The following is an 11,311-nucleotide window of genomic DNA, read 5'->3' as shown; positions in this document are numbered from 1 at the left end:
CGTCCGCAGCATGCCCCGACGCATTGCCACAGTTATTCGCCGACGGGGCGGCGTCACACCATGGTAAACAGGATCCCCTCTAACAGTGGTCGAACTTCAATGTCACGTGTAGATGGACGAAAATGTTTTATTTTGTGTGGACACCATACATTGCTGCGTTGCAGCGGAAATTTATGTTTTCCTTTGTTCCATGTAGCCTGCTGAATAAAATATGTTCAGCATATGCATGTGTTCTCCTTCTTTCACAACGCACTCCTATATTTGTGACTGGTCGAAGTTCATTGTCACTAAGGTTGTACATTTATAAAATAGGATCCGAGCCCACTGGCGTACGCAGGGTGGAGCTGATGGGGCCACACCCTCTTTCAAATTTTGAGAAAATCAATATTCTAAGATGAAGTTAAGAACTCGAAGAAATCGAAATGTGTAAATGCAAACCCCCATTCAAACGACCCCCAAATTACCATATTTATCTTCGAGTACAATTTTAATAGACTAAAAGGCTCCAATTAAACTAAATATTTCATGGTGTATCCCACCCCTCCTAGAACGAAGTTATGTACTATCTACCTCTACAATTACAGCCCCTCCCGAAAAAAAATTCTGCGTACACAAGAGTCCGAACCATAATATGCCTTCACAGGGGACTGAACCACAGTCATCCTTACATTCACCATGTCAAATTTATATACTTTGTCCCAGCTAACTGTGGAGCAAGGCAGCGCATAGTGTCAGAGAAGCGAGGGAAATCTATTGGCCAGAACGAAGCAGTACACGCTGAGGTGCAGGCTGATAAACTCGACGCGCTAGCTACGTTAACGACCGGCTGGCTTTGAAGTCGACGGAGCGCGTCCACCAGCTACAACAATCATATTCACCGCACAGCAGAGGCGTCCCGTGAACGCATGCAGTGCATGCTGCGCATGCGTCAATTGTGGGAAAAAGGACAGCTTGCTCTGCGACGAGATTCATGAGCATTTATACATTCTAATTTCTTCATATAGGAGAAGTATTTATTTTACACGAGAGAGCTGAACTAAGCTTATATTAAAGTGAAAGAAAGTAATAAATATTTTCCCACAATTGACGCATGCGTCACTTCAGATCCAAGAAATGTAATATAAGCTTAGTTCAGAGCTCTCGTGTAAAATAAATACTTCTCCTATATGAAGAAATTAGAATGTAGAAATGCTCATGAATGTCGTCGCAGAGCAAGCTGTCCCTTTTCCCACAATTGACGCATGCGCAGCATGCACCGCATGCGTTCACGACACGCCTCTGCCGCACAGTGTTGCCACACATGTACTCTCCACATCAACTCTGCGCCACCTTGTCTCTCCGCGCACAACCACCTTTACGCGGTCTCCACATTGAAGTTGCAAAGTACGGCAACAGCGTATCCGCAGTCATGTGACTGAGACTCCACGTGGAGTAGACGAGCAGAATGACAGCTGCGCCCATTGGCTGAAGGTTGAGTGTCATTGGACGAAAACAACTCGTCCGCTATTTATCCCCACCCACGTTTGTGGCGGCGGTTTTCTTTAGTTCTTCGACGTTAACGAAGTAAACGCGTGGACTATAACTTCAGTCGCTTTCTCCCACTCCACGCAATCCCGTTCCCTCTCACGCGTTCATTGGTGGAACGTTTCGCGTCACTTCTTGCGCAGAGATTTGTTTTCGTTTGCCTGCTCCACAGTTAGCTGGGACAGAGTATAGACACTAGAAATAAACTATCCTAAAAACGTAGAATTGCATTGATCAGCAGCTCTCAGCTTCTTGGACAATATATAGGGAGCTCGATTATTTTAATATTATTTTCTTACAAAAGTGGTGATTTCGTTTTAATTTCTGGTCTTAGTTTTTCCAAAATTTTTATTTTTATTTTAGCACGCTTTTTTTTGTCAAATATACAAAAAATTATGTCTTCCTTGGGTGCTTTTAAACAAGTAATTAAATTGCATGCCATATGGCCTACGCCTGACAGTTCCAGACGTTGGAAACTATGTTTGAGGAAGTTATTTTCCATTATTTCTCGCCACCGATGTTGCAGCACCCGTCTGACGGTAGGTGAGCGCTCGATCTCCCGTCATATCCACGCCACTTTCCTCGGCGATGCAACAACGTTCGCATAGAATGTGAAAAATCGTGGGAAATGTCCAATTTCATGTGGTTTCATGTACAAACATTTTTCATACGCAATCAGTATATAAAATTAGAAAGAAAACGTAAAATGTGACCTGCCCTCGTATGAATCGCTGATTCTGTAATCGGCTGCATCCTCCATGTGCGCTCAATTTTTTTTTATTAATTTGATGGAAGGAAGTGAAGTTAGTATTGATCTTGCTTAGCGGTTGGCATTTTGCCGCTGACAAAATTTTCCCCTTCGCTTGCCAAGTAGTCATGGCCAGCGTTAAAGGTTTTCCGTATAAGTAAAGGGCTTTGAGACGTGGCGGCACATGTAATAGTTCTATCAGCTGAACTAGCGTACTTTACTCCATCAGCAGGAAGTGCTATTGTTCACTTTCGTGCGCTAAATTAACAATACATGGCCGTTAACTCTGTTTGTAATCGGCCAATACGTAAAAAGAAATGCTAAAAAAGGTCTGTAAAAATATAAAACTTCCCCATGCGTATAGCACTGTATCATGAAGATATATTTAAAGGGATGTGCATTCTCGATCTCGGCCATTTTGGAGGTTGTCCCCAGGTACCCATCAGGAGCGTATATTCCAGGCAAGCTAGGCTCTCTGCCAAGCCTGATGTCTACAGAATAAAATACAGGAGAAAAATCGTTCATAAATTGTAAATAATATTATTCATATCAGTGAGATGATGATGCTGATTCTGAAGTTGGCAACATGAATTCTTATGAGTTGGCAACCTGATTTCTTATGGGTTGGCAACCTGATTTCTTATGGGTTGGCAACCTGATTTCTTATGGGTTGGCAACCTGATTTCTTATGAGTTGGCAACCTGATTTCTTATGAGTTGGCAACCTGATTTATTAGGAGTTGGTAAATTTATTTCTATTCATAGCCTTAAGACCACGTGATATAGTGAGATAGCCCAGATCTTGCACTACGTATACGCCACTGGTATCCATTGATTTGAGGCGAGTTAGCCCCAGAGCCACTTTATGCGGGGACAAGAACGGAAAAATTCCAACCATAGATCACCCACCCCGGGCCTCCAACATGGCAGTCAGACGTTATTGTTTTTTTTCATATATGAATTATACAGGGGGGAAACATTACTAATGGACTTGTTATGGTCACTCGTAGGTTCGATTCCCACCCGGCAAGAGATTCCACTTGAAGAGAAGAGAAGAGGTGCTCTCTGAAACATAGGGATAGAATTAGTATAGCTTAAAGCACTAGACAATGGATATGTCCAGTTACCATTGCATGCTAATGTACCTATAGAACCATTGCCGCTAACGTTCAGAGAACTACCAGTTCCGATTAGCCTATCTGTGCATAAAGTGAACTCAAAACTCAATATTTAGATGGTCGTAATGTTGATCAAAAAATAGTAATACGGGGTTAGCCTAAAAGAATTAGACACTTTCAAAGTTTTACAGAATGAAGAGTTTCAATAATAGGGCTGCAGCACTTAAATGGTTCAAGAGTGCGTCCTGAAGCTTACATTGGTAAGTTACAAGTGTTCTATGTGTGTGACCCTTTTGTTACACGACAGATATCAATGCGATGTTCCAGTTCTCCTTTCCACAGACAACCAGTCTCCTCAAATGTTTTGCTCCACTGCCTTGTGGGTTGTTATTAAAAATACCGTGTTCTAAAACGACGCTGCACGATAGTATCAGAATTTGTTTTCGGAAATTCAATCACGCAGAAAGCCTTCTCCACCTGGCTAGCGGCCATATTGTTCGACTTACGTCAAGGGTGCTCACGTGATGCTGACGTCACACAGTCAAACTGAAAGCGGAGATCGTAAATTTGAAAACTTTCTGTATACAACAGTACTAAAGAGGAAATAAAAAGTAGGCTTAATTCAGGAAATGCATGTTACTTCTCTCTTCATAAACTTTTATCTTCTCGTTTAATATCTAAGAAACTAAAAGTTAAAATATACAAAACAGTAATTTTGCCTGTAGTATTATATGGGTGTGAGACTTGGTCCCTTACATTGAGAGAGGAACATAAATTGAGAGTATTTGAAAATAAGATCCTTAGGAAAATCTTTGGACCTAAAAGGGATGAGGAGACAGGTGAGTGGAGAAGGTTACGTAATTTACAACTACATAATTTGTATTCATGTCCAGATATTATTAGAATAATTAAATCGAGAAGACTTAGCTGGGCAGGCCATGTGGCACGAATGGGAGAGGGAAGAGGAGTTTACAGGATTCTTGTTGGGAAACCTGATGGTAAGAGACCTGTAGGAAGGCCAAGACGAAGATGGAGGGACAACGTTGAGATGGACCTAAGGGAAATCGGTAGGGATGGAAAAGAATATATAGATCTTGCTCAAGATAGGGACAGATGGAAGGCCTGTCTTGCTGCAGCTTCCTGTTTAAGAAGGCTAGAGAGTTAGTTAGTTAGTTAGTTAGTTAGTTAGTTATACAACAGTACTAAATGCTTTCTGATGTAACAAACAAATTTCAATTTATAAAGCGTTTAAACTGTCTGTTTCTTTTAGGCTAACCCTGTATATTAATATGATAATGCAGCTCTATGAGACTATAATGTCTGCACCATTACAACATAGATTCCCGTCTATTAATACGTTACCACTACGCCAACAAGGAAGGCAAAATCGAGATATTTGTGGCAATCTTGAAATATAGAGCATATAAAGTGCATTTATGTTTAGTCACGTTAATTTTTGTCGATAGGAAAAGAAAATACTTTAAGAATCGTCCAGTGAGACGATTGAAAGAGAGTTCGAAAGTAGCGACTAAGCAGCATCCACGAAACCCTGTTATCTGAACTTAGTAAATAGTATCTAATTTCAGGCCCTTCCTTCGCTAAATCCTTTGAGTAAACTGGAAAGAGCGCCATTAGAAAGCGAAAAAATTCGTGAAAGTTGAGACAAGCACACACTGCAGAAACCATGAATTATGGATGTCCCGAAGAAGAAAAACAATATGCGAAAAAACATGTGAGAAACAATGAATAATGAAATCTTCTAGTCAATCTAATTGAATATTCATAGAACGTTGAACAACCCCTTATAAGAGGCGGTGGATGTGGAAAAGTCCCGTTTCAGTTTTTTTTTCGAAAAATTCTTTTCCTTATCACTTTTTCTTTTTTCACCGAAATGGCGGAGAAAGCTGGAAAAAAGGGCAAAAGCTTGCGGTCGATAGTAATGCAATTTGTGTTTTAGGATGAGAAGAGGAGACAACTTTCTTGCACTAAGTCTGTCCCAGGAGAGATAGGAGATGAAGGGAGCCAAGCGCATGAGAGCTGCAGCATAGATACGGAGAGTTTCCCCGCACTGAAACTTCGAGAATTTTTATGATTATAAAATATTGCACTTGTCAACGTAATGAATACGTCTTGAAATGCAGAGAAAATAACTTGTAAACTAAACGTGAGCAATACTGCAATCTCCGAGGTCAAAAACATAGTGACAAGACAGCAAACCACTTTCCGCGCGTTGAAATACACAAAAAGAATACTAAAACTACAGGGTGAGTCAAAAGTCCCCCTTATAAAATGAAAGGGAGTGTACATTGCAGCAATTGGTCACGGTAGTAACATGTTAGGCATAGGGGGAAACATTTTGGTGCATGTCATGACAACGTCCGCCATCTTGGTGACCGCCATCTTGGATCCAACTTCATTTCTTTAAATGGGAAGGGGGGCATGTGGAGTATGGTTTTGGGCTAGAATTTCGCTAGGAATTCAGTGGTGAAGTCAGATTTGTGAAAACTTTAATGATAAGGATGCTATGGACATATGAAAGTGATAATTTCGTATCATTTGCAGGTGCTAAATGCAGTTTTGTGAATGGGCTGTGGAGCAAATTCGCCAGGACCCACACTTTACACTGCATATTCTGCATTCTGATGAAGCAAATTTTTATGTGAATGGGGAAGTGAATAAACAGAACATGCGGTATTGGTCCTCCGGGAACCCGTTGTGGAAATATCCGAGCAATATGGTTGATGCTGGGAAGGTTATGGTGTGGGCCGGGATCTGGGGGACACATACCATTGGCCCATTCTTCATTCATGACAATTTAAATGCAGAGGGCTACTTGCAGTTGTTACAAGAACACATCTTACCGTCAGTTTTGACGGAGGATGGCAGCTTCCCCTCATGTTTCAGCAGGATGGGGCACCACCTCATTATGGGCGACAGGTTCGTCACTATCTAGACCTCCAGTTCTCTGGACGATGGATTGGTCGACGTGGGCCAGTTGAATGGCCTTCCCGATCACCAGATTTGAAACCAATGAATTTTTACCTGTGGGATCATGTGAAGTCAATCGTGTATGCCTTGAAGATTCTGGATGTGGGTCACTTGGAGCAACGGATACTGGATGCCTGTGCACAATCACACCTGAAATATTGCTCCGTGTCCACAGAGCATGGGATAACCTTTTCAACATGTGCACGGCACAAGAAGGACAGCATATTGAACACATTGTGTAACTTTCATATGCCCACAACTTCCTTATCATTAAAGTTTTCATAAATCTGACTTCACCACTGAATTCCTGGTAAAATTCTAGCCCAAAACCATACCCCACATGCCCCCTTCCCATTTAGAGAAATGAAGTTGGATCCAAGATGGCGGACGTTGTCATGACATGCTCCAAAAAGTTTCTCACCAGGCCTATCAAGAACAACTGCTGAAATCTACACTCCCTTTCATTTTATAAGGGGTGGTCAGGGACCTTTTACTCACCCAGTAAATTTGAAATAACCAAAACACTGCGATTTTACCTGGTGCCGGATCATCTCAAAATAAACTTCTCTATTTCTCCATTCATCTTTCACATAACTTAAACTCAAAATATGCTTCCAACATAGTGATTCGCTATGTGCGCGTAAAAGGCATTGTTGACAAGCTGTGATTGTACGTCTCGAACGGAGGACTGTAACAGGGGCACTGCTCTAAACATGAACTCATTCTTCAAGATCATAGGAATCCCTAGTGGCAAGTTTTGCCAACTCATCCAGATGAATGTCATAGGAGCTCTATTTAAATGTATGGGGGCTGGAACTTTTTGAACGCTCCGTAGAGGCGGTAAAATGTAGTCATCGTGCCGTAATCCAGATGGAACTCGTTAACGAGACCAGATGCTTAGAGACTTGTTAAGACCAGTGTTGCCACAATATGAGGGCATAATTTCCCTTTCCAAGGGACAAAATTTCCCTTTTTGGACCAATTTTTCCCTTCACCTAAGCAAAGCATACAATAATAATAATAAGTATTATTAGTGGTAGTAGCAGTAGCTGTAATTATTATTATTATTAGTGGTGGTGGTGGAAGCATTGGTCCATGTCCGTGTGAAAACAAAAATTAAATTTTTCACATAGATGTCACTTTCATCGCTTCCTGACCAGATGTTCCGGGTTGGATCCTGTTCAGGAATCCATTTAATCGTTCATCCTCATCGTTACTATTATCCGAAGGTGCAGAAAAGCGATACTTAACAGAAATATAAATAGATACAGGCTATATTCAAGGAAGCAGAAAAAAGAACAGAAAAAATGAAAATGTGAATAAGTGGAACTTAACATTAACTGTAATGATATAGTCAAATGTCTTAAAATTTCCCTGAAATTGTGGTATTTTTAATCGAAATTCCCTTTTCCCTTTTGGCTAAAATTTCGGTCCGAATTTCCCTGCAAAAGGGAAATTTCCCTTCATGTGGCAACACTGGTCAAGACGAGACTGAGATTAAGACTTACTGTCGGATTAAAAATTACAAACATACTACAAAAATACATGAGCGATTATGGGGAACAAGTTCCAAATTTGGAAGTTAAATTACTTATTGTATAATGTCAATGAAACATATTACATAATCTGGAAGACAAGCGTAAGCCTAATTTTAGGCAATTTTGTATTTAAGTTTGTTTTTAAGATTTGAATCATGTATCGAATGTCTTGAAAAAATATTTTCACGGATTAGGTTTTCTACATAGGTACAGTTTGCTACACTGTAATATCTAGCTTTAATGCGAGCACTCTGTTCGAACATTCACCGGCGTAGAGATTTCATTAAGGCCCTTGTGTTCCGAATTTAGCTTTCGTTAGTGCGAAAGTGTAACGAATCATATTATCTCTTTCACAACGGAACACCATTCCCAAAAGTCCAATTAAGAACGGTGCATTTGAAAGTACCTGTAAAAAGGTCGATACTGCATTTTCTCTGCTCCCTGTAATTTACGTGCACCACGGGGCTCTGTCTAATTGCATTACGACGCTGAAAGGGCTCGCAGATGAACCGAATATGGTTCCATCTCGTCTGAAACTAACCAGCTGTTGCCATGCTGAAACTGAAGAACGTAGGAGTGGCTATTGTCGAAATAATTTCATCTGATTTCAGCTTAGGTAGGATTATGGGGAGACTGTTTCATCGGAATTATGAATATATAAATAATCAAAGAAATATTAATGAATTAATCTGAATAGGGTTATTGTAACTACATAGCATAAACATGCTTCCATAAATTGTAATATTACCCTTTATGGGTTCTAGCTTTTGTAAATAGCCTGGATTGTTGTAGGAATTCTTACTTCGTAAATTCCTTTTGTATGTGCTTTAAAAGATTCTTTGTACAGTAACGAACACTTCTGGGCTGTAACAACTCCACTGATTTTTAATAGGATCATTTCAACCCATAAGTGTCCGTGACTGTACGTACAGTCAGGACAACGAAATTTCATAGTATGCAACCAAACTTACACAAGTCAAGGTGTTGGTGGGTTGCATATAGAGTTAGGTTCAATCTTACGAGATTGGATTGCCACGTGTACAATATATATATGTGCGAAATACATGTAAGAAATATAAAAGTAGAATTTGTTTAAAATACAAATAATTCAGTAGTATATTGCAAGTAACAAAATACTTTATGCAAGTCTCAGAGTTACTCTACTTCAAGAAATTGATTTCATACGAGTTCATTGCTGTTAAGGCTGCAGAAAGAAGAGAACAGAAGTGAGGAGAGGAAAGGAAAGGAGAATAGAAAAGGAAGAGGACAAGAAAGGAGAGGAAGGGAGATAGGAGAAGGACAGAGGAGGGGAGAGAAGGAAAAGGAGGATAGGTGAGGAAATTAAAGGAAACGGGAAGCATAAGGAATAAGGGAGAGAGGAAAATAATAATAAAGGTAAAGGAGAGAAAAGAAGTTGGAGGAGGAGACTTGAAGAGAGAAGTGGAGAAGAAAGTAAAAGGAAAGAAAAGGGAAGAGCAAAGAAAAGAAGATGGGATAAACATGAAGGGCTGAAATGAGAGGCGTAAGGGAAAAGGGAGAGAGGATATGAAGAAGGAAGAGAGAGAAGAAGAAATAAAAGAAATGAGAGGAATAAGGGAAAAGGGAGAGAGAAAAAGAAGAAGAAAGGGAGAGGAGAGGAAAGGAAACGAGAGGCATAAGTGAAAAGGGAGAGAGGATATGAAGATGGAAGGGAGAGGAGAGGATAGGAAAGAAAGGAAATGAGAGTAAATTAGGGAAAAGGGAGAGGATAAAAAGAGAGAGGATAGGAAAGGAAATGAGAGGCATAAGGGAAAGTGAGAGAGGATAAGAGGAAAGAGAGAGGATAAGGAGAAGAAAGAGAGAGAGAATAGGAAAAGAAAGGAAAGGAGAGTAATAAAAGAAAAGGGAGAGAGGATAAGAACAACATAGGTACAGGAAAGGAAAGGAAATGAGAGGCATAAGGGAAAAGGGAGAGAGGATAAGAAGAAGAAAGGGAGGGAAGAGGAAAAGTAAAGAAATGAGAGGCATAAGGGAAAAGGGAGAGAGGATAAGAAGAAGAAAGGGAAAGGAAAGGAGAGGAGAGGAGGAGACTTGAAGAGAGAAGTGGAGAAGAGAATACAAGGAAAGAAAAGGGAAAAGCAAAGGAAAGAGGAGGGGATAAACATGAAGGTCGGAATAGAGTAGAGATTCGAAGGCAGGAGAGAAGATAATAGGAGTGTAGAAGGGGCAAGATACTAGAGAAGAGAACAGGAGGAAATGTGAGATAAGAGCAGAGGAGAGGCCAAGTGTTGATGGGAGAGGAGAGTGGAGAATGTACAATGAACAGGTGGGTTATCAACAGATAGACAAATCAATACTGGAAAGGTATCCACACAATGATGACTCAAAATCAGAACTTCACACAATGAAACGCCTTATTAAAATAAGACCAAGGTGACCATTTTTCTGGGAATGATAGCTCATCTCAAGCTAGCTGCGTCTAAGACAGTGGACGACAGGATCTTCCGTTTCACCCTTAACAAAGGGTGGCGCGAAGGGGGTGGCGGCATTGCTTCTCGCCGTCCTTGTTCGGGGTAACTCAATTTTCAGAGCAGAAATCAGAGAAAGAAAGCTTGGGAGAAACGGATATTGCGTTCCAAGGACGTCCGCCCACTCTTTGATTCCTGACGGACTTCGCTCTGAACTCCTGGAGTTCATTTCACGTTGCTTTGACGTTCTTCGCACGGTTTCTTACAGCAGGAAAAAGGACGCGCTTTTCTTCCCGCGAATCTCTGGAACAAGGGAACGAAAACACGTCTCTGCGCAAGCAGTGACCTGAGAGGGTTGAGTAATGAATGCGTCAGAGGGGAAGTGAGCACATGATGGGGAAAAAGAGGCTGCAGTTACCATCCGTTTGCAGCAGCGCTTATATATAAAAAAGTTAAAATAAACGACGATATGTAAAATACTTTCTACTTTCTAACTTAATTGTGCATAATGCTTGAATTTGTATCAAAAATACAAATTTAGAGTGTTCGCGTCTGACTACCATGCGAGAGACCCCGGTTCGGTCCTCGGCGGGACTTTTTCAACCTGTTCAAGCTGCTCCGGCGTCGTATAAAGTGGGTACCTGGAGGAAACTCTGGGGAGTAAAGGCGGCCAGTTTAGGGAACCCAATTGTTGACGTATGTCGGTTTAGGGAACGACGTCACCAACAACAATAGCGTCAAAAATCTGCAAACACCACATCTTCACAAATAAAATAAATATATGTTTGGAATCGTTATTCTATCTACAATAACGTGATTAAAACTATAAAATTTTACTCATCCTTCCAGTATGAATAATATAGCACTATGGATAGACGAACAAAAATATTGAAATCACCCCAAAACAAAAATCTCTTCCTACACAAAGAAAACCGTCACAAACCCTTGT

The sequence above is a fragment of the Lepisma saccharinum genome, chromosome 17 (assembly GCF_977018435.1).
Source record: "Lepisma saccharinum chromosome 17, izLepSacc3.1, whole genome shotgun sequence".
In the NCBI taxonomy this organism is placed as follows: domain Eukaryota; kingdom Metazoa; phylum Arthropoda; class Insecta; order Zygentoma; family Lepismatidae; genus Lepisma; species Lepisma saccharinum.
This window is presented reverse-complemented; position numbering follows the sequence as displayed.